Source organism: Protopterus annectens, chromosome 3.part0 (assembly GCF_019279795.1).
Source record: "Protopterus annectens isolate FY-2018-M chromosome 3.part0, PAN1.0, whole genome shotgun sequence".
Classification (NCBI taxonomy): domain Eukaryota; kingdom Metazoa; phylum Chordata; order Ceratodontiformes; family Protopteridae; genus Protopterus; species Protopterus annectens.
In genome coordinates, this window is record NC_056731.1 from 292,248,921 (window position 1) to 292,273,111 (window position 24,191).

Consider the following 24,191-nt stretch of genomic DNA (forward strand, 5'->3'; position numbering starts at 1 on the left):
TTATTGGGTTTTTGTACACAGCCTACACTAATTTTACTGATGTTCCTGGGACTTAGAACCATTGCAGGATTGTCCAAATCAGCTTTCTTGGGATGTTGTCATATACTTTCTCTTCATGTCTAGGAATGTCCTGGTAGACCCTTTTCTCATCTCTAGCATCTTCTCAACTATCTGTCTCACTGTAAACATCAGGTCTGTTGTGCTGCATCCTCATCTGAGTCAGAATTACTCATCTCCAGTAGTCATTTATCAATCACCCTCTCCAGAACTTTCATACAATGTGACAAAAGTTTGATACCTCTGTACCGCCCACAGTTGTGGATGTCCCCTTTGGCCTTGAACACTGGCACCAGTATGCTTATTCTCCAGTCATCTGGGACATGACTTTCTTTCCATACTACCAGTACCTTAAGGAGCCATTTCTCTCCTATCTCACCCAGCATCTTAATCTTATCTGCTCTGACCTCATCTAAGCCTGCTGCTTTCCCTGACTTCATTTTCCTTAGTGCTGTTCTTATTTCTTCTAGGGGGAGCTTGTCCTCTTCTTTCTATGCAAGCTGTGTCTCAAGCAGCACATGAGTTTTCTTCATTCAGAAGCTACTGAAAGTATTCCTTCCATTTTCCTTTGATGTCTTGTGGAGTGGTGATCAGGTTGTTGCTGAACCCCTTATGAAGAGTGTCTGATGACTATCTTCTTTATCTTTCTGTATTTGCTTTGCTACTTATAGAGTTACTTTGTGCCATCTAACAAGTCACTTTCCAGAAGCTCATAGAGTGCCTCTGATGCCCTATTATTTGCTATTGCAACTCCTATATTAGCATCTTTGGTAGCTAACCAGTATTCCTTCTCTATCTCCCATTTTTTCTGGCACTTCATCCTTTTGATGTCTTCTTGGACTTCTGCATTCTACCACCAGCTTTCCTTATGTACCTTATTTCCATATCTGGCTTGCCTGCATATCTGTTCTGTAGTCCTCACACATTCCATTTTGAGGTGCTGCCATTCTTTTTCATCTCCACCTATTTCCTCTTCTTCCTGAGGTGCTAGAGCCCTGAGTAATTCCCTGAACTTTTGTGCTTTCTCACCAGTCAACTTCCAGGTCATCAGCTTAGTCTCATCAGCCTTTTAACAACTGTTTGAAGCTGATTGTGGCACCAGTGTTTTTTCACTGGAGCCAAATGTTTCACTGGGGATGGCTTTGTAATTGCTGATTTTAACCCAATCTATTTCGTTACTCGGAGGAAGTCTACCTGAGTTGCATGATGGCCACACTTATATGTGATCTTGTGACTGTCTCTGTTACTGAACCATCTTGATCACCATGAAGCCATTTGCAAAACAGAAGTCTAGAATGGCCTCTCCTTCTTTATTCTTGTTGCCTCATGCATGTGGAGTAAGGTAGTCCTAATATCCTGTTTTGTCTGTCCCAATACGTACATTCAGGTCAACCATTATCATCACCAATTTATCCTGTCCCTTTGATCTAGTAAGCTCTGCATCTGCTGTCAGAATGTAATACTTTTTTGCAGGGGCAACCACCCTGCACTCCCACACCCCCTGCTAGTTATGTATGCTGATATTCCTTTGCCCTTGAACACTTCCTGTACATACTGAGAATATATGCAGTAGCAATATCGATGTTCTCCCCATGGTTTGCATGTGGAATGAGAAAGAAAGGCAGTTTATTTGTCTTTATGTAACACATAGACATAACCAGGAATTAATAAGATGAGACTTAAGGGAGTGTTTGAATTGTTTTGTGTTTGGTGCTGAAATAACTGAGTGAAGGAGGTTATTCCAATACTTTTCTATACAATGACAAAACAGAGCTTTACCTGCTGTGTTATTAGCTGAAGAGATGGAGAAGAGTGATTTATTGGCTGACATAGCTGGTAAATGTGTGCCAGACTCTCCCAGGTTTGTGTGTGTGTGTGTGTGTGTGTGTGTGTGTGTGTGTGTGTGTGTGTGTGTGTGTGTGTGTGTGTGAAAATCAAATCTCAAAGTGTGTGTGTGTGTGTGTGTGTGTGTGTGTGTGTGTGTGTGTGTGTGTGTGTCAGTTACTTGGAGCAGGGACACAGAGCACTGGTTTCACAGAGAGGTTGGTGGAGGACTTGGCTTGGAACACTCGGCTGAGGACTCAACTCTGTGGCTGTGTCAGTGGGGAGTCGTATTTGAGCCTAGAGAGAGCTAGGGAAACCCAGTTCCAGAGCCGAGTGTGTTCCCTGTGTGCTCTTAAGGGAAATTGTGCTTGGTGCAGAGATCTGCATCTAAAACTAGTGTGTGCATCTATTTTTGTTCCATGCGAATGTCCCTCACAGGTGTCAGTGGTGAGGATTGATGCTCCTTGGTTACTGGCCCAGTGGAGGGACATCACAAGGTCTGTGGTGGCACTCATTTACATCATGTCCACCTCCATGGTGCAGATAGTTTGTGTATACTCACTAGCCTATTTGGCAGCGCCATCCATTTCTGGAGCACATGCACACATTAGGTGGCCAGTTAGGTAGGCAATCACAAGGAGCACAGTCTGCAGTGGGGTTATCCCTTTCTGCCATATGGCATAATAGGTGGCTATCACACAATGCCTTCAGGGGCTGGACATCTCAATGGCAGACACTGGGCAAATCCCATTCCAACAGTACCACCACATCATTGTTACAGCGTGTGTCTAGTCCTGATACTTCACCCAACACAGTGACACCAGAGCAGAGAAAAGTACTGTCTTACCAACACTACACAGAGAGGAAATGATCTATGAGACAGATGCCCCCCAGGAGACCCATGCCTTTACTTCCTGACCTATAAATCCCCCCAGACTTTGTAGCCAGTCATGTGTTAATAGTATATTAGGCTTTAATCATAGTCTCTTAGGCTTAGACTTTAATACCATAGAAACATGGTTCTCCAGTCGATTCCTCCTATTAAATGCTAAAAAAACTAAACTGCTCCTTTTCACACCCACTTCTAGGACCTCCCCCTTAAACTTCTCCATCTCCTCCAACAGTGCCACTGTCATTTCACCTGACTCTACCACTAAATTGTTAGGTATTACCATTGATAATAATCTCTCTTTCAACCAACACATAAACAACTCCATAAAACAAGTCAACAGAAAAATAGGATCCTTATATCGAATCAGACCATTCCTTACTCCATCTACCAGAACTAGGATTGCTCACTCCCATCTTATTTCTACTCTTCTTTATGCCTCACCTATCTTCACCAACCTCAAGAAAAACAAGCTAAACAAACTAACAACCTGCTACAATAACATTGCCCGCTTCGCTACAGGTAACACCTACAGAACTCATCACTGTGTTAACTTGAAACAACTAGGCTGGCTAGAGTATCAGAACTATCTTGCAATCCACCAACTTACCATTGCCCACAAAATACTGTACCAACCAAATAACACCCCTATACTCTCTCAACTCATAATCCCCTATAATAATCTCAACTCTCTCCGCTCATCTAGTAAGCTATTGACTAGTTCCATAAAATCAAACAACACTGCTGGTGACTCCCTTTTTACCAATTCTGTAGGTTCAAAATGGAATTCATTACCAAGCAACATAACAAAGATTACATCACTGCCTCTCTTCAAACAAAATATTAAACTCCACTTCCAAAATCACTGGCTCTGCTCCTGTAGCAAACCTGATTAACCTGATTCCCAATACTTCAACTTTACTTATAAGTACCTCTTCTCTGACTTTACTTCACCACTTGGCTTTCTTCCCTTCCTCCCACACTGTCTTCTAATTCGCTTCCTTGCCTATTACTGTCCTAACTTCATACATTTTCATAATCTAATCCCCTTTTATTTTTTTCCCCTTATTCTTTACACTCTTTTTCTTTACCTACTTTCCCTGTATCCATATCTGACATGCATCTCTGTATTCTCTGTATAAAATTTAATATCTTTTTTCCCTAGACTGTAACTGTGAGGGGAAGTAATTAATTCACGCACCTTTAATTTTAAGATATATAGCTTCTTATTTTCTTGTAACTATGTATGATAGAAATTAACACTTGTAGTAACAATCTTAAATTGTTCAGTTTGTTATTATTGCTTTCATTAACATTCATACTAATATTATTATTTTTTTGTCTCTATGTACTTATTTTTGTGGAGCTTTTCTCCCCGGGCCTCTACTGAAAATGGAATTTTCTCCAGCTAGACTAGCCCGGTCAACAAATGTAAAATAAAATAAATAAATAGGCATTTGTGTAAAGGATAATGGCTGTAACCCACACCAACCTCCCTTCTGTGTGATGTAAGTGATGTCTGTTGCACAGTGTGGCTTGGCCATGTACTGCCTAGCATAGCCTTTGTAAACACTTCCTTTATAAGTTAGTTCTGCATGACACCATATAAACATTTCCTGTATTAGTTCTGGGTGACACCATGTAAACATGCCCTGCATTAGTTAGTCCTGGGGAACACCAGATAAACACTTCCTGTATTAGTTAGTTCTGGGGGATAGCATATAAACACTTCCTCTATTAGTCAGTTCTAGGGGACACTATACTGGCACTTTGAGTTTGTCAAACATTATAGAGATAGTGTAAAAGGCACTGTTTTGCCTGCACTGTCATGTGATGTGCATACCTCTTGCTAGGGGTATGCTGGTGCTGCTGATTGCTGTCATTCAGCTTCACTGTCATCACTTCTAGATGTTAGTGTAGTGAGCATACCAAGGCCTGATGTTGTGGTCAGGTGGCTTGCAGTCGTGATGGCAGGGCTGCCTGCTTCCTAGAAATCATGTTATATAGCATGTAGCTTGTTACAAATAAGTTGCAAACTACAGCAGGGGTATACTGCAGTGCCCCCAGAGGTATCTGTGCAACAGAACTGGACTTTAAAAAGGATAAACACTCACTGTACAATGTTTCTGGTCTGTGCATGCATGATGCTGTACTGCATTTTGGGTATTCTGGGGAGTAAAACATGAGTATATGCTGTCTATTGCTGTAGATACCTGAGAGTAAAAGTGTGCCTGCACTTATCTATTTTGTGTCATTGCAGAATTTCACTGTATTGGAAAAAGTAATATAGATGGCTTTCTTTGCCAGTCCTGAGTTACCCGGGATCTCTGTCAGATTATCAAAGTTCTGAAGCCTCGAAATTCATATGGCCGAGACCATATGATCGAAGTGTCAGAACTTCGAACATTAAAAACAAAACAAAAAATTAAATTTTTAAAATTTTTGCAGGGGGGCTTGCATCATCACACTCCCTGCTAATTAAATATACCAACTCTGAGATCACACTACATTGCGGAAAAGGGTAAATTTCCTATTCCGAGCTTTACCGCAATCTCCATTTAAAATGTTCAAAGTTTCAAAACTTCGATCATATGGTTCGGACCATATGACTTTCGAAGAACTGAAACTTCGATAATCTGATAGGCACCTGTTACCAGCAGGGTGCTGTGTGGATGCAATGCCATTTCCTCTGTGTTATGTACTAACTGGAAGTTTCATAGTTAGATTCGCTACATTTTGGTTGTAAAACCTTCTAGAAATGTAGATAGACTTCCTTATCCCAAACATACACTTCCCTTCCAAGGTATATACTACTGACTATGCACACCAAGTGGGGTCTTTATTGCCACATATGTGCAATCTGTTGCTCCCAGGACTTTGAAAAGACAAATGATGTCACAATAGCTACGCAAGGCAGTGGGTGCCTATCTTGTTGTGTTCAGGAAACAGATATGCTCATCCATGTATAGGATAAATTTATTTATGAACATCTTGAGTGTTATGGCGGTTAAAGCTTGTAATGCACACAATGTATCCCATGTTTGTTTCTGAAACATCCCTGTAGCTAGAGTAGTAACAGCTACACATAACTGTTTTCACAGACCATAATTTGCATCTGATTACACACTTATTAGACTGAATATTGTCATTACAATATCATTATGCAGTCATTTGCATTCCCCTGCCTTTTTATTCACTATCCCTTAGTGGTAGCTGATTCAGTGAATTGTTACACATCAGCACATGCCCAATTTCAGTACAGTGCACCAATGTGCACTACAAAATGTGACTGTGAAGATCAACCTCCTGTACTAGAATGATAGGCTACACATAATGGAAGAGGGAAACAGGAACCTGTATAAGAGGTTTCAGAGTTTCATCAGCAAGATTATTAACTAAGTGAGAAGGGAAACATAGAAAAACATAACTGGGAAAATATTAGTGTCTCTTCTTAAAAAAAAATCAGTACTTAATGGCATTCACACCTGCTGCAGAAAAATGAAAAGGACATCAGTGTTAATGCACAACATGGAATGCTGATGTTATATACATGCATGCAGCATAAAAATAAATAAATAAATGGAAGGCCAAAAGTATCAGTGATCACAGTATGACCAAAACCTACCTGACTATTGGCTGTTTGCAGAATAAATTTAACATACTGTGGAGCAAATGAAAATATGGTGCATGATGAAACATGACCAGGATGAAAATGTATTGGCTTACAAGGTTTCTAGGACAGACAGACAAGGCAAACAGGAAAATGAAGTGGCCTTCTATATAAGGGTGAGAAGGGGCATTTACCAAGCTTGCTTCTGCTCTTGGAATTCACTGCCATATGAAATCAGACAAATTAGTGACTTCCGAGATTTTAGAAGAAATTAACAAAATGTCAATATAATGATTACAAATGTACATACTTAGATACAGGTTAAACAATGCAGACTGGCATGCAAACTAAGTAATTGTACTCTAGAATGCCTACTCCACAACCATCACTATTGTACAGATGATGATTACATGATGAAATTCTTATTACGATTAATGTACTACTTTCATATAAAATATGTAATCTTTACTGACTGTGCCATTATTCTTAATGTACTAATGTCTTGCAGGATATGTAGTCATTAATAGCTGTAATGTCTTTAATCTTTTGTAACTCATAATGTTTGTTTGTTTCTTTTGGCTTTTCCCGGTTAGGGGTTGCCACAGCGGAACTCCGGTCCGCTAATGATTTGCAGTAAATTTTGACGTGCTGGCTTGCCGGGCCTAACGCACAGCCTTCAACGAAGGAACTCCCATTCATGCATGTCACCACACAGAAGATGCTCTAACTTAGAATCGAATGGGCGTCTAACTGTGAGGCGACAACGCTACTGCAGCACCACCACTGCAGTGTTATTAAATATTACATGTGCGCAGGTGATTTATGCTGTTACTGACAAACTGGTCAGGGTCATGGCACAAAAGGGTTTGCAGACCACACTCCTCCTACATTGGTAAAGAGAATAACCAACTAACTACATAAAACAGAATATGCAAGCAAAGAAGAACGAGTGAATATCATGTGACTCACCTGCGAGACTGCAAATTTCAAGCGCAGCAGGCATTATTGTGGTTGTATACAGACCCCACCTCATGAAATGAAAAAAGGGATGTTGTTTTTAAGATAGCTCTTAAAGGGGTATTACTAGCAGGAGGTTTAAATATACCAGATAATAACGGTGCACCAAAATGCAGAATTGCCCTTCATGTTACACAAACAACAGATGTTTAACAGCTAGTATGAGAAAATAAGAAAAGAGCACACTTGGACCTGGCACTTTCCAATGGGGAGGAAGACAAGAAGTCAGTCATCTTAGAACAAATGTTCACCAGTGTACATCATCCTAATAGTAAAGTTCAGCCAGTGAAAAGTGAGGCTTATGGATTTACGATGGATAGACAAGATAGGACAGTGCTGGTACAGTAAACAACGAGAGAAACATCTATATGACTATTGGACTAATATCAAGTCATGTAAAATAAGTATGCAAACAAAAGTGGGGAAAACACTATGGTTTTCACTTGAGATGCTGTTTCGAAAAGCATGCTGCATTTAGGAAATAAAATACATACACATAAGGATAGAGAAGAGTACAAAGTAGAAGAAATCAGAAAAGGCTGTAAGAAAGCCTGACTTTGTAGTGCAAATGGATGAAGCCCTTACTGTGGCCCAGGTGAGAAGGATTTGAAAAATTACTCTGGCACTATAGGACCCAGGCAGGGAGGGTGAATTGAAGAGGTGTGTCATCCTTACCTCTCTTTGGCAGTAAGAAGGGGTGCTCACACTCAGGGAAACACAGGGTGGTATGATTTCCTGATTTCTTTGGTGGAGACTAGAAAAAAACACCACTGGACCCTCACACCACTGCTGAGGAATGAAGGGAATGATAATATGATAATTGACAGAGAGCAGGGGCAAAGAAAGCAAAAAAAATAAATATATATATATATATATATATATATATATATATATATATATATATATATCAGAATAGCAAAGGGCAAGATTGATGACTAGTTGTACATTTTAAAAAGATGATAATATATCTTTTAAATACATAAGACAGTAAAGAGGAGATAATAAAATGAACAAATAGTGACAGGATACAAAAAAAGGACAGTGACAATAAAGCTGTTATATATTTCTGTTCAGTATTGATATTGAAAATTTAAGCAACCATGCCCAGCATTGTTCCAGACTTTTCATGGAAGTACATTGTATAAAGTCATGCAGTACACACTGCATTAAGTCACGGGACCTGATGGGATTCATCTGTGAATTCTGGGACAGTGCTGCAAAGTGCTGCAAACTGATAAATCTATTAAGTAAAGCCTTATAACAAATCATGAGGGGATAAGGCTCCTGATGACTGGGCAAGGTAAGATGTCATAGGACAACATATCAGTGTGACATCAGTTTCAGGAAAAATTATGACAGTACTATTGAAGAAAAATTGTAGAGTATCTGGAAGTTGGTGGGGAGGTCGACCAAGTGTGGTACAGTTCCACAGCAAGAAGGTTACAAAACAAAATGTTAAGATGTCTTTGATCTAGTAACTATAGAACGTAATCAAAAAGGGTTGTGCTTGTGATCTTTTTAGACTTGAGAAATGCATTTAACATGTTATGACAAATTAGTTTGATGAGCAATCTAGCAAGACATGAAGTGGTACTTAAGGTGGTAGGATATGTGGTAAGCAATAAGACACAAAGGGTCTCAGTAAATAGAATTCAGTCAAATAAAAGGATGATGATATGTTGGTTGATGCGGGAGTTCATACTGGGACTGGTCCTTTTCAATATCTTTATACGTGGCCCCCACAGAATGTCTGGAAGGAGAGTCTCTCTATGGCAATATCACAAAGTTATGCAACACTGCTGATTCATGAAAAACTTAGTAAGGATGTAAGGAGACTTAGCAAAACAAGAGAAATAATCTAAAACATGGAAGCTAGAATTTAAAGCATCAATACACAAAATAATACACTTGGAAAATACCAACCTAAAATGGCAATACACAACATGAAAGGAAAATGTAGTAATGGCAGACAAGGAGAATGACCCAGGAATAGTCATATCAGTAGGCATAAATGGAAAAATGGCAGTTAACAAAAAAGCACAGAGGACTGAACGAACAATTTGATGTACAGAAGAGACTATCGGGAGAAAGGAAATTATTTCCCTCCCTACAAAGGCAGTCAGTAAGATAAGATCTGGAATTTTGTGCACAATTCTATGCACCACATTGTCATTAACTATGAAAGTAGGGATGGAGACAGTTCAGAGGAGGACAACGAAGATAGCATGTGGTCTGAATCAGAAGCTATACAAACAGAGATTTGCATAGCTTTGAAGAAAGAAGGAAGCCATTGCAGAATATCTTAATTAGATTAGGGAGTACATAAAATCCAAATAAGTGCTACCTTAAAAAAAAGAAGAAGAATAAGAAAAAAGAAAGAAAGAAAAGAAAAGAAAGAAAATAGTTTGGGAAAGTTTTATAATGTGGGGGTGTTTCAACTCTGGGGGGGGGGCATTTTGAGTTAATGATCTCTGAGTGTGAAAGCACTGGCTGCTGAAGAGGGTTTTGAAACTGAGGCATGATTTAGTGAGCTAGAATAACTTCAAGGTGGGGTTTGTGTGCATAATTGTTTTGGGAAGCCCCATGTCATTATCTTCCATATTGGAATGGCTCATAATCAGTATCCTGGTGTCTGCAAGTGGCCAAGATCAAACTACCCAAGCATCAAGTGACAGAATCACAAGACACAAAGGAACAGAAATTTTGTGACTGTTTCCCATATGAAACCACTGCAGGCATGGTTTTTATGTGTGTGCACAGGTCTTGAGCCTTTTCTTTTGAGAGATTCTCCCTTCTTTGTTCATCTGTGGAGTTGGTATAAATAACTTTAGAGAGGGAAAGCCTGTCCCCATATGGGCTTACCCTGTTGCAAAAAACATTTACAGTTTAAGTTTTCACCCTTTTGATATTTCGAACGTCTGTGTGCAGTGATGCAGTTCCCTGATGTCTTGTGAGTCAACATTTCATAGGTGAACTCAGAACCACATGAAATATGTAAAACCCTATAGCTTACCATGAGAACTTTAATAAGGCTAGGATGGCACTGTAAGCACAGACATTCACCTTCTGCAAGTCTAACGCTTATATGCACCATAACCAGATCCCTAACTCCAACTCTGTCACCCCCTTTTTATGACCTTAATACACAAGAGATGAAGTGTTGTTAAAGTATCCACTTTTAGAGTTTACTTTAACCCTCGCCAGGTTTTATCAGCCATTTTGATGTTAAGCAGGACCTTCACTGTGACTCGACGTGTTTTTTAATGGCTGCTTTACATTACTGATAACCTGTGGTATCAACAAAGCCTTTGCTTGGCTGAGTACTGGCCCAGGTGAGTAAAAAGTAGCTATTTTCAGCTTGGTGCACTGGACTCAGCATTTATTATGATTTTTACTAGAGGACTTTTTATGCTTTTTTGATTCTTTGAGGTTTTAGCAGAGGAATCATTGACTTACGTCCCTTTCCTTGCTCCTCAGTACAAAACTACTGCTTGCTGGATTGGCTAATTTACTGTCATGAGCTGCTGAAGTTATCTTTCATCTGTGGCATGGCACATTCTAGATTTTTTTTTAACATTAATAGGATTTCCATCCTTTATTGGGACTTCAGCACAATGGTTTTTAGGGGTAGTTTCAATACATCATTCCTTTTTGTTTAAGCCAGGCCTTGTTCTTACAAGCTGAAGTAGATGCTTTTTTAACTATTACTTTGGACCTGCTTAGTTTTTTTACTTGTTTCTCATGAACTGACTGTGCTTTGGCACATTTTGATTTTTATATGAGCAGGCTATTCTACATTTACTTTAGCATCATTTTGTATTTTATATTTACTGGGATAGCTGTGCTATGTGTCATTTTCTTAAATATTTTAGCTAACAGGTAACTTTTATGTTACAGTCAGACTGACAAACTGTTAGCTTACGTTAGACCATATACTTTTGGATTTAGGTTATGATGCATCTACTGTGTGTGTGTTTGTGTGTGTGTGTGTGTGTGTGTGTGTGTGTGTGTGTGTGTGTGTGTGTGTGTGTGTGTGGGGGTTCTTCATTGTACTCATTTTTACCTTTGTTTCATGATGTAGCCTTTATGCCCTAATTTTTACTGTTTCACACTAGTTCTTTGATTGATTTATACACTGATTTCACAATATGTCATGCAATTATTTGTTCATTTTACGGATTTATTTAGTTACTTAACATTTGTTAACCAAATAACTGAACTGATCTGAGGATCCTTTGCAGTTGTAACCCAAGCAAATTAGGCAAATACAGTGGACAATGACAGTCACTATTACAGCTAGTATATAAATAGCTCTACATGACTCATGAATACAAACAAAGCGTTTCGCCAATGTTTATACAAAATTCACAGCATTCAGTCAGTTATTGCTGCAAAGCATTTTTCCTGATGTTACTCTGCCTATGTTTTTGGAGCATATTTTAATAAAAACGGTATTGTAGAAAAACTTACCAGCTTAAATGTAAACCCATATGTCACAAGATGGGTTGCAAACTCAAAGTTTGCAGACGAATGCAAATCCGGGGAAAGTAACAGATAGCTGGTGCCAGAGCCATGGACCATATAGGTGGCAATCCACTAAGTACAGAAGAGGTTATCAGGGACCTGGGGACCCAGGTTGACAGTGGCCACATTGCTAAAGTGGTTAGAAAGACCTTCTACATTGCCCACTGATCATGAAAGGGATTCACATCCAGATCTAGTGAGAGGCCTTTCCCCTGTACTCTTCACTTAATCAGACCAATGATCATCTGCAAAGTTCCTCACCAAAAGGATAAAATCTGTCATATGCTGCCAGATTGAAGAAAACTCCAGCTATTTCAGTTGCATACGTGCCTGCTCAGAGGGTGACATGTGCCTACATACAAGACCATGTCCTCAAAAATCCAAATCCACCAAAACCACTAGAGCAAGCGACTTAAACCTTAGCACGGGATATAAATAGGATGTGCTGGAGCTGTGGAACAAAATCCCATCCATGTGAGCAGAGCACACCGCTGGCTCTGTTGTTCAAGAGAAATCTTGACCTGTGGATGGGAGATCATGAATCATCTCTGTGTCACTGCTGGACAGAGGCACAACAAACTAATGGGCACAGTATTTTTTCATATAAGCAGATAGCCTAGTATAAACCTATGAACCTATGAAAACCTTTGTAGTTTTTTGTTAAAACTACTGTTTGAGCAAATTTAGGCTATCCTAAGGGGATGTCACCTTAGAGATAGCATGAAGTGCATCCACATACTTTAATGGACATGTCATCGTGCATGTGTGATGCTGTGACCATTAATGTCTATGGACGCACCTGATGGTTTCCCTATGCTGATGCCTAGAAGGTTCATTGTTTACACTTCATGGCATAAGAGTATAGAAAATGTCTATTTTATATGTTTTTTTTTTTATTACTGAAAAACTGAAAATGTTAACTGATGAGGAGAAATGCTGGATTGGCAGTTTATGTGCCATATATCATGAGGTGCACATGTAAGATTACATTTATCACTTTAAATAGTTTTAGGAGTGTGTTACATTGATTAGAAATACAAACAATTAATTAGTACTAATACAGTGTTGTATAGCTTACAAACATTCACAGCTGACTAGTTGTAGCACTGTTACATGGTCTACTAACACAAACATATAAATTAATCTAATAGTCGGTTACATGGCTTACAAACACAAATAGTTCTAGCTGCGTTACATGGCTTATAGACAGTACAGATCAGTAAATTCACACACCTTAGTTCATGCTTAAAAGGTATTCATAATAGTTTAAGCAATAGGAAAGAGTGATTACTGATACCAATTCATAAAATCTCTTACATGTCAAAAATTAGGTTTAGTCAAATATCTTGTTGAGGTTACTTACATGCTGAAGACGGGTTATTTTTATGATAGACAGCTCCTTATTACCTACGGCAATTCTGATATTCCCTGCCTGCTATTTTTCTATTTCTAATCCTTATGGTTGGCAATAAAAAGGAAATAACACAGACCTGTACACTATGAGATTCTAGGAGATTAAAGACTAAATTATACAATACAGATTAAATTAAATTATACAGTGTAAACTACACGAGTGTGTGTGTGTGTGTGTGTGTGTGTGTGTGTCTATACATATGAAAATACACACACACACACACACACACAGACACACACACACACACACACACACACACACACACACACACACACACACACACACACACACACACACACACACACACACACACACACACACACACACACAGTCTTGGTTCAATAGCATTCTTGGGGGGATTAAGTAATAAAAGTAGAGACAATTCATCCACTGGTCATGGTGGTCACCACAATGTAGCCTATAAAAGGTTCCAAAGATGAGTATAATTTTATTTTTATTTATTTATTTGTTAACTGGGAAAGTCCGACTTGGAACATTGCCAATTTTCAGCGGAGGCCCGGGGAGAAACGCTCCAGACGCATGTCTTTATAAGAAGATGAGGGTACCAGAAACTCTAGAAAAGGCTTTGATAATATGAGAGAGTGGTGCAGGAGCAGGAGCAGTACATGGTACAAATGGAACTTGAAACACTGACATAATGTCACGTGGATTTTCTTTCTCTGTCCAAGAGCCATTGTCAGAATGGAGATAGTGTAGACAGCAGAGAATGGTCTTGGCAGTATACATTAAAAATGAGATGGCATAGGAGTGTTAACAACATGGTGGTGGTGGGGGGGGTTCAGTCTAATATAGTACTGGACCTTAAGGGATATTGCAGGTAACTGTAAGATTTGATGACTGCAATTACCAGAATGGGAGAGTTTTACCTTGGTCAGTACTGGACTATGGGTGGCACAAAGAAACAGGAGACTTGGAGTTCTGGAATCTCTGAATGAGACTGATGTGTCCAGTCTGGGCTTAGGCTCATGAATATGTTTTTGACAGGCAGCTCTCTAGGGGTGGCTAAAAGGGCATTTACAACTGCTGGCATTACTAAGGAACTAGGATGCAGACAGAGAAGAGATCAAGGGTCCATGGGAAGTTTTACTGGGGCTATTCAGTTTGCAGTGTGCCAGTGATCTCTATGTCTTTGAATGGTGGGGTACTAGATACTTCCGTTGCATAGAATGAAGGTGGAAGGTCATCTGAAGAACAGTGCCATAATAGTGAAAATGGGATGTGTAGTTGATGAATTGCCCAAGCAAACACAAACAAAATAATAGAGAACAAATAGTGTGCTGCAGTAAAGAAACCTGAGAGAACAGGTTAAGTATGCCATGTACACATGGTTGTTAGCACAGGTGGTTACTAATGTAGACAAAGGGATTTTTACTATTTTGATTGATTTTCTTGAGCACACTGGCTCAGTGGTATGATCTCTGCTTCATAGGTTCAAGGTCCAGAATTCCATTCTGACTTCTAGTCCCTGTGTGGAATTTGTATGTTCTCTCAGTATCTGTCTGGATTTTCACTTGGTACTCTGGTTTCCAACCTGAAACATGGTGCTTGTTTAACTAACCTAAATTACACACATATACAAATCTTGTTTACCATTCCCTTGTAGCCTATGAAGGTGACTGAAAAGGTCCATGGACCATCCAGTTACCTGGTTAACAAATGATATAAATAAATAAATAAATTAACTAATTGTACACAGGGAAGCTAGAAGGGCAATACTTGATGTACGAAGTACAGCAGGGGAGGTAATGGGCAGTATTAGACTTGCTACTTTCAAGGAAAAATTAGGCAACTGAGTGATAGCAGCAGATGAGAGCAATGGCGTTCTAATACAGCAAGGATGTATATCAGAAGAATCAGGTGCTTTGGGGGCTTCAGGTAGGATACAAGACAATGATTTAGGTATGGGTTCTAGGAAATGAATGAATAAACTGAGTACAGCAACAGATGTGATGAGATGATAATCGCGGGGTATGCAAGTGCAAAAATGTGGATTTGAAATGCCTGTTTGGCATTTTGGAGGTTACATTCTTTTTTGCACTGTGGAGGCAGCTGAAGGAGTGGGGGCTGTGTGTCCATCAGCTGTACAAGTGGAAGTGGGGCTTGGCTGCTTTAGTTCCTATATTGGTTAGCCTGGCTGAGTTTTTTGCAAGTAGGTAAAGGTTATGCACTACCACATCACAGGGTTACAATCAGGCACTAGATTTTGTTTTTCCTGAGTAAGCCCACTGGACACAATTGCCTCTTTTCAACAGTAACCCAGGAACACAACCTGGTTAAATGATTGCTTAGAGTAATGCAGTATGCAAATGGTGGTGGTAGGAATCATACTCTGTACTGCCTGGTTACAGGAAGCAGCGCATTAACTTTTGGAGCTTTAACCTAAATTTAGTTTGACAGTTGAGGTAGAAGTTAAGGTTATGAGTTGTAGTTCCTGTGGTACAAGGTTTCATTCCCACAGTATTTATTTACCTACTGTATGACCTTGAGCAAGTTACTTACCAAGACATTGCTCCCAGGTCACCCCTGAAATGGGACATTGTGTCCAGTGAGCCTACCTGGTTAACAAATAGGTATTAATATTTGTTATCAATCCTACTAGAAAGAGTATTACTCAAATTACTGTAAATGCATGATCCTGCGACAGAAGCCAACATTCAGCTGCAACTTACAACTATGTACCACAGCACTGAGAGAGAGAGAGAAAGGTTCTAGAGTTTATAAAGGGGATCCGTGGTGCATTGACAGCGATGGTCCAAGTCAGAGTCAGTCAGGACTACACTTGTATTATAGTATTGATTGGTAGCATTGACTATATCAGGGATGAGGTTTTTGGGTGGTCGGTATTGTTTTGGTCAGATAATCAGAAAGCTTCAGCAATCAGTAATAATGTACTAGGGTAAGGGGAAGATAGAAGGCTTATGAAGCTGATCAGAATTAGGCATTTCATGTCAAATGTGCTGCTCAAGTTAAAGAATATATCAGGGATATATAACGGTAGAGTCCAGTTTCTCATGACTAATAAAAATTCATCAAGCAGCTGGCCCCAAAAGCAGAGGAAAAGGCTGTCAAGGTGTCCGTACTAGTTTGGGAGGTAAAAGTCCTAAAGTATCAAAGTATCAGTTATGATGGAAAGAAGACTGTCATCCAGAAAGGGAAGAGACAGATAGGTTATGTCATTTTTTTTTTAATGTGGGAAAAGAATTGTGGGATCAAATGGCCCACACCAGTGGCATAACTACAGAACCTATATGTGGCTGTGGGAGTGGTAAGGTGAAGTAATCTGTTGGGATGGACAGCTGCTTTGGGATGATATCAGAAGGTGAGGGACTGGCAGACACGGTGAGGAATTTTCAAGTGAGGAAGATGTTAGAAGGATGAGAGACAGAAGTCAGATAAGAGACCGGTGGATGTCTATTACTTTCAGATTTTGATGGTGATCTGGTTAACAGTCATTTGTAACAATACAAAGAAGCATACTTTTTTTTGTTTTTATTATTTATTTTTTTTTGTGGCATTTCGGGTGCTGGAGTTGTTTCATTGTGTGCACAATGGCCATGTGCCAGGCTACAGTAGAATAATGACAGTGGCATGCAGTGAGCACACAGACCATTCCTACAGTGACAGGATTACATGGTGCCATGCCAGACTATCAACTACATGCATTCCTGTGTGCTGCCTAAAATAAACTGCACATTCTGATGGCAACCTTGCTATACACTGCCAGGCATGATTTCCACCTGGTTTTATGCTTGTTTCCTGCCCAAGGTTTACTGTGTCCTGTTGCATAATGTCATGATTGTGTTCTGCCTAAAATTGACTGTATATATTTTGATGGTGATCCCATTGTATGTCCAATGGCCAAATGCCCACATGGGTACAGCTTTGTCTAAGCAAAATTAAAATTATAGTCATTTCATTAATCATATGGATATGCTGGCATCTGCACTCCTGACTTCTGTCACCATAATATTCAATCATTTATGATGGATTGTATTGTGGGTGTATATGTTTAAGATATAACATTGCCAAACACCTTGAAAGCTATGTGCAGAGCAGGTGACAGACTGCTTCTAACAGTGACACTAATTTAGCTGTTTTGCACCTTACTGTTGTGGATGGACTATTGAATAGTTGTTGTGTGACAAATCTGTGTGAAGTTACTGGTAATAGTGGGTGTGGCCTTGATTACATATATGATGATTATGAGCCTGGGTGTGGCCCTGATTATATACAGTGGATATAAAAAGTTTACACACCCCTGTTGAAATGCCAGGTTTTTGTAATATAAAAACATGAGACCACAATAAATAATTTCAAAACTTTTCCCTCCTTTAATGTGACCTATAACCTGTACAATTCAATTGAAAAGCAAACAAATCTGTTACGGGAAAAATATAAAAAAATAAAAAAATGTACAATAAGCTGGTTGCATAAGTGTGCACATCCTTAAACTAATACTTTGTTGAAGCACCTTTTGATTTAATTACAGCATTCAGTCTTCGTTGGTACACACCTGTCATTAATTAAAGAGACTCTGATTAACCCCAAATAAAGTTCAGCTGTCCTAGTAGGATTTTCCTGACATTTACTCAGTTGCCTGCTACAGCAAATGCCATGGTTCACAGAGAGCTTACAAAGTATCAAAGAGATCTCATTGTTGAAGGGTATCAGTCAGGAGAAGGGTACAAAAAATTTTCCACAGCATTGGATATACCAAGACAGTCATCAAAAAAGTAGAGAAAATATGGGTCAACAGTGATATTGCAAAGAACTGAATGCCCCTCCAAAATTGATGAAAAAGCAAGACAAAAACTGGCCAGGGAGGATGCCAAGAGATCTACAGCAACACTGAAGGAGCAGCAGGAATTTCTGGCAAGTACTGGTTGTGTACTACATGTGACAACAATCTCCCATATTTTCCATATATCTTGGCTATGGGGTAGGGTTGCAAGATGGAATCCTTTTCTTACACAGAAAAACATCCAGCCTGGCTAAAATTTGCAAAACAATACATCAAGTCTCCCTAAATCATGTGGGAAAATGTTCTATGGTCTGATGAGACCAAGGATGAACTTTTTGGCCACAATTCCAAAAGGTACGTTTGGTGCAAAAACAGCACTTTGCATCACTAAAAGAACACCATCCCCACAGTGAAGCATGATGGTGGCAGTATCATGCTTTGGGGTTGCTTTTCTTCAGCTGGAACTGGTACTTTATTCAAGGTGGAGAGAATTAAGAACAGTTCCAAATGCCAGTCACTTTTGGCCCAAAACCTTCAGGCATCTGCTAGAAAGATGAAGATGAAGAGGAATTTCACCTTTCAACACAACAATAACCCCAAGCATACATCCAAATCAACAAAAGAATGGCTTCACCAGAAGAAAATTAAAGTTTTGGAATGGCCCTGCCAGAACCCAGACCTAAATCCAATAGAAAATCAGTGGAGTGACCTGAAGAGGGCTTTGCACAAGAGATGCCCTCGCAATTTGACAGATTTGGAGAGCTTTTGCAAGGAAGTGTGGGCAGATATTGTCAAATAAAGATGTGCCATGCTGATAAACTCCTACCCAAGAAGGCTGAATGCTGTAATTAAATCAAAAGGTGCTTCAACAAACTATTAGTTTAAGGGTGTGCACACTTATGCAACCAGCTTATTGTATGTTTTTTAATTTTTATATTTTTCCCCTTACAGATTTGTCTGGTTTTCAATTGAACTGTACAGGTTACAGGTCACATTAAATGTGGGAAAAGTTTTGAAATGATTTATTGTGGTGTCATTTTTTTATATCACAAAAACCTGGCATTTTAACAGGGGTATGTAAACTTTTTATATCCACTGTATAAGGTGATTATTAGCCTATCACTAACCTGTGTCAAGGTACTGATCATAATGGGTGTGGCCTTGATTACTTATATGCTGACTACGAGCCTACCACTAACCCTTGTCAAGATACTGGTCATTATGGGTGTGGCCCTGATTTACATATATGTTGATTATGGGTCTGCCAACAACTGCCATCAGCTGATGACTGACAGGTGTCAATCACTATTCTAATCTTAACAAATGGAGACAGAGAAGTGGGGAAGCAAGGTTCCAGGATTTGTGGGTTGAGGTAAGGAGATAATTTAGGCCTTTATATTGCTGGCTTGCATGACTGGAGGTCATGGTGGCAAGAAAGTGGGAAGTGATTCAAGACCTGACAGCACCCATAATAGTAGAAACGAGAGTAGACCAAACACCACGAAAGTTGCAAAAGCTTTATTCTTAAAACCCAGGAAAAGTAAAGCACGCTTCATCAGACAAGTATAAAACAGCACTAAAACATTCCTTTTTATATCTTGTATAGGAACTCCTAATGAGCCAATTAAATAATTAATTCATTAAGATATATCAGATGATTCATCAAATTGGTTCATTCACTTCTTTTATACATCACAGTTTAAAGTTGTACATATCTTATTTTTGCCTAAGACAGCGTAATTACTTTTAAACAATAAAATATAACTTTGTCAGCCTATTTGAATAAATTTTTCAAAACAATAGATTAGAAGGTATATATTATAAGTAGAATACCATATCATTTAAAACGCTCCATTATTTAAAGCGTATGAATAACCCGTTCTAGTCCCACACTAATATACCATACTCACTATTGTGCATGCTGAAAACCATAACATTCATTCTTATAGTGTATTTCATTGATCGCCATCATTCAACAAGGTAATATATGTGTTGGCGACTATCATAGTTTTACCAAACAATTTCATGTGTCACAAACAGCTGAGCATAAAAGTGATGGTGATTAAGCGTACAAAAAACAAATTCATAGTACAGATGTCACGAGCTAGTCAAGACACTTGAAAATGTGTCTGAGTATCAAACTTACTATCGTTAATACCTTATACTAAAAACAATCTATTGCTTTATAAACATTATAAAATCTAAATAGTTAAAATATTTTCTAAACTGTGTATGTGAATAATATATTATTTAGATATTAATTGATATACAATATCATTCATATGGATACTATAACATAGATGATAGTTGTTATTCACTATCTATTCCATATATATATATCACAATAAAAATACCAATAAAAAATATGTGAAAATGTACGTATGCATAAATAGAAGTATATAAGAATAAAAATAATAATAAATCCGATGTTAGTATATAATAAATATCTGTCAAAATAAGACATTTTATGACCAGTATAAAATTCAAAAAAATAAATATATAATATATATATATATGTATATCAAAAAGTACCAATGATGTTATAACTAGTCATAAATAATTATATGTATTGTGAGTTCTATGATTAATAAAATTTTATGTTTAATATTAACATATAAAACCAACTGAAGAAATTCTGTCATAGACCGTGTGTATAAAGAATAAATCCATAATAGTGATGAAATAAGAGGCCCAGCATGTATATGGGATACCATAGGGGTGCTCTGGTACCAGTTGTTGAATGGCTTCTATATTCTCACAGGAGGCCACAGTGTTCTAGTGGAAGGTATACAGGCCAAGAAGAGAACACCTACATGTTCTCCCTTCACAAGGGAAGCTATGCATCAGTGACAGTCTGCATGCACACCATCACCTCCAGAGCTGTGTTAACACCATTGGCAGCCCACAATATACCCCTCCCCCAGTTGCTTACTTGTGTTGCTATCTGCATGTTCTCTAAAGATGTTTCTAAAAGTGTGCCATCTCTGTCTGCCATTTTGAGTCCTCCCTACCTTCCCCAGCATAAGTCATGGTTAAATGGCTACATCACTTCCCAAAAAAAAACACATGCATTAGACTAGAAGTTCTCTTTTTATATCTAAAACATGTTATACTTTATATTTGTTTTATCCTGTTTATTATACAGTGTGACACCCCAGCACTGGCCCAGTAATCAAGAAGCCTCAGTCCCTACACTGGCAATAGTGGGGGGGGGGGGCGTACACACTGGAGGATGACAAGTACACACACAGTAAAGTGCAATTTCCCTTAAGAGCACACAGAGACCACAGTCAGTCTGGGGCTGGTTTCTATCTCTTTCTCCAGATCCCCAGAAAGACTCCCCACTGGCAGAGCTATAGGGTTGAGATCTCAGCTGCGTGGCCACACCAAGACTTCTAGCACCCTCTCTGTCCAACCAGTGCTTCGTGTCCCTGCCCAGGTAGCTGATACACACACACACACACACACACACACACACACACACACACAAACACACACACACACACACACACACACACACACACACACACACACACACACACACACACACACACACACACACACACACACACACACACACACACACACACGCACACACACACACGCACACACACGCATGCACACATGCAGACACACACACACAGGCACACGTTTACACACACACACACACACACACACACACACACACACACACACACACACACACACACACACACACACACACACACACACACTGCTGGCATGGGTATACTAGCTTTGCCCCATTCTACCCAGACTATAAGTAGTTTTTCTTGCCACCAGCCACTACTTATCAGCTGCTTTAAAGCCCTTACTAAAGGGTATTTTTTCATCTAGGTTTGAAGAAAACTGGGTTATGTATGGAAGGTTTTTGGATGAAAGTGTCATCTTTTGGAAGGAAAGCGAAACAAAGTTAATGGAATTTTTTGATTACATTAGTAATAGTACTAGGTTTTTGAAATTTATGATGGAATTTGACTATGAGAAAGTTAATTACTTACATGTGACAATATATAAAGACAGACCAAGCAGGAAATTTGGTTCCACTTTATAGCAAAAACCCACATATTCCAATACTTTGTTACACTATGACAGTTGTCACCCACCACATCAAAAGAAGGCATTGGCCAAGGGACAATGTGTGCGTTTAGCCAGAATGATTTCAGAAAATAAACTTTTTCTTGACCAGTGTAAGGTGCTGAATGAGATGTCATGTAAAAGAGGTTATCCCCATGAATTTGTTAATGAAATTTTTGATGGTGAAGAGAAAAAGAAATGATGGGGCATACAAACCACTACTAGGTACACATGACGGGATTAATGGTGTTAAAACGATCATCAAGATGGGTAATGAGGATGTTTGGAATAAGTTATTTATTATACCCTTTAATCAGGGTTTTTTATTCCATTTGTAATATACTTAGAAGGAACTGGGACATTTTTAGGGTTGATTCAGAATACTTACAAGTTGTAGGAAATAAACCAAACGTAGTGTATAGGAAAGAGAGTAGTTTTAAACAAATGCTATAAAGGGTAGGGAGAAAAAAATGAAAAGGGGAAAATGTCGAAGTATGGAGCCTGTGCTCAATGTAATAATATTTTGGTGTGTAGTAGTGTAAATATTAGTGGCTATATGGGCATCAATATTCCAAGTAAATGTTATTGTTTTTCTAAAGCGGTGGTATACAATGCTAAGTGTCAACTATGTGACAGTTTTTATATAGGAAAAACAAAAAGGGCCCTGAAAGAGAATATACCAACACTTATATGAAATCAGGAAAATTGATTTAAGGAATGCCTTGTGTAAACACAATTTAGAGAACAAGGATCGTGTTTTTAATTTATGTTTTATTGATCAATGTGATTGGGGTCCGGGGGGACCTGAAGGAGATTATCTTGAATATTTAGAACAACAATGGATTCTGTGTACTAATGCTACCCCCGGTTTAAATGAACATGTTTCTGGGTCTATATTATAACATCGAAGTCTACAAACTTCGAATGTTATAATATCGAACCCAGTAGAGTGAACACTGAAAATAGCAAAGCTGCAGAACACCAAATACTTTCCTAGGGAAAGTATTCAGTGGGCCGTTTCTGCAACTTTGCTATTTCCTCAACTGTGGAGTGAAGGTTACGGACCGGGTTATGGTAAGTGTGCGAATGAAGGTGAGTGTGCAATTGGGCGTGGGTTAGGAGAGTTAGGGTTAGCGCGCAGGTCAGGTAAGTGTGCGATTGTGTGGATGTGAGGGTTAGGGTGGGTTAGGTGAGCTAGGGTTAGGGAGCAGGTAAGGTGAGTGTGCGATAGTTAGGGACCTTAGGGCTGGGTTGGGTTAAGGTAAGTGGATAACTAGTGGTGTATATCTGTTTTAGTGTAGGGTTTTGTGAAGTATATGTGTGTGGATTATTTATTTTGGTGTTCTTGTGTTGTGTGTATGTTTGTCGGAACAGCACATTTTTTTCCCTGGGAAAAAATTCCCTATTCTGACTGTACGGTTTTCTCGTGTTTCGATTGAATAGGTTTGATATTATAACATTCAAAGTTTTTAGACTTCGATGTTATAAAATAGACCCCGTGTTTCTTTGAATAGTATATTGAGATTGAAAGCCAACTTCTTGTTATAGTATTTTAACATCATAAAAATGTTTTTATACATTAATTGATAATGTATATATTTTATATGTTATATATTGATGTTTAAGTCATGTTTAAGTCATGTTGAGATTACAAAAAGGGAAGTAGATAATATTAAAGAGATTAAGATGTTTTTAGACAAAATAAGAATATTGAACCCTGATAAAGGGGGTGGAATTGTTTTAATTAACCAAGATGATTATAATAGTAAAATGTTATTTATATTGAATGGTAGAGGGTACTTGAAATCATCCCTTAATGAATTAAATGGAGCATACTACAAGATTAATAATGAATTACAGGATTTATTTATAGAGGGCACAATATCAATTGATATATTAAATTATCTTTTGGTTACACACCCAAGAATCCCTATTATGTTCGAATTACCGAAACTACATAAAGACTTGGCACAGCCCCCCATGCACCCAATAGTTGATT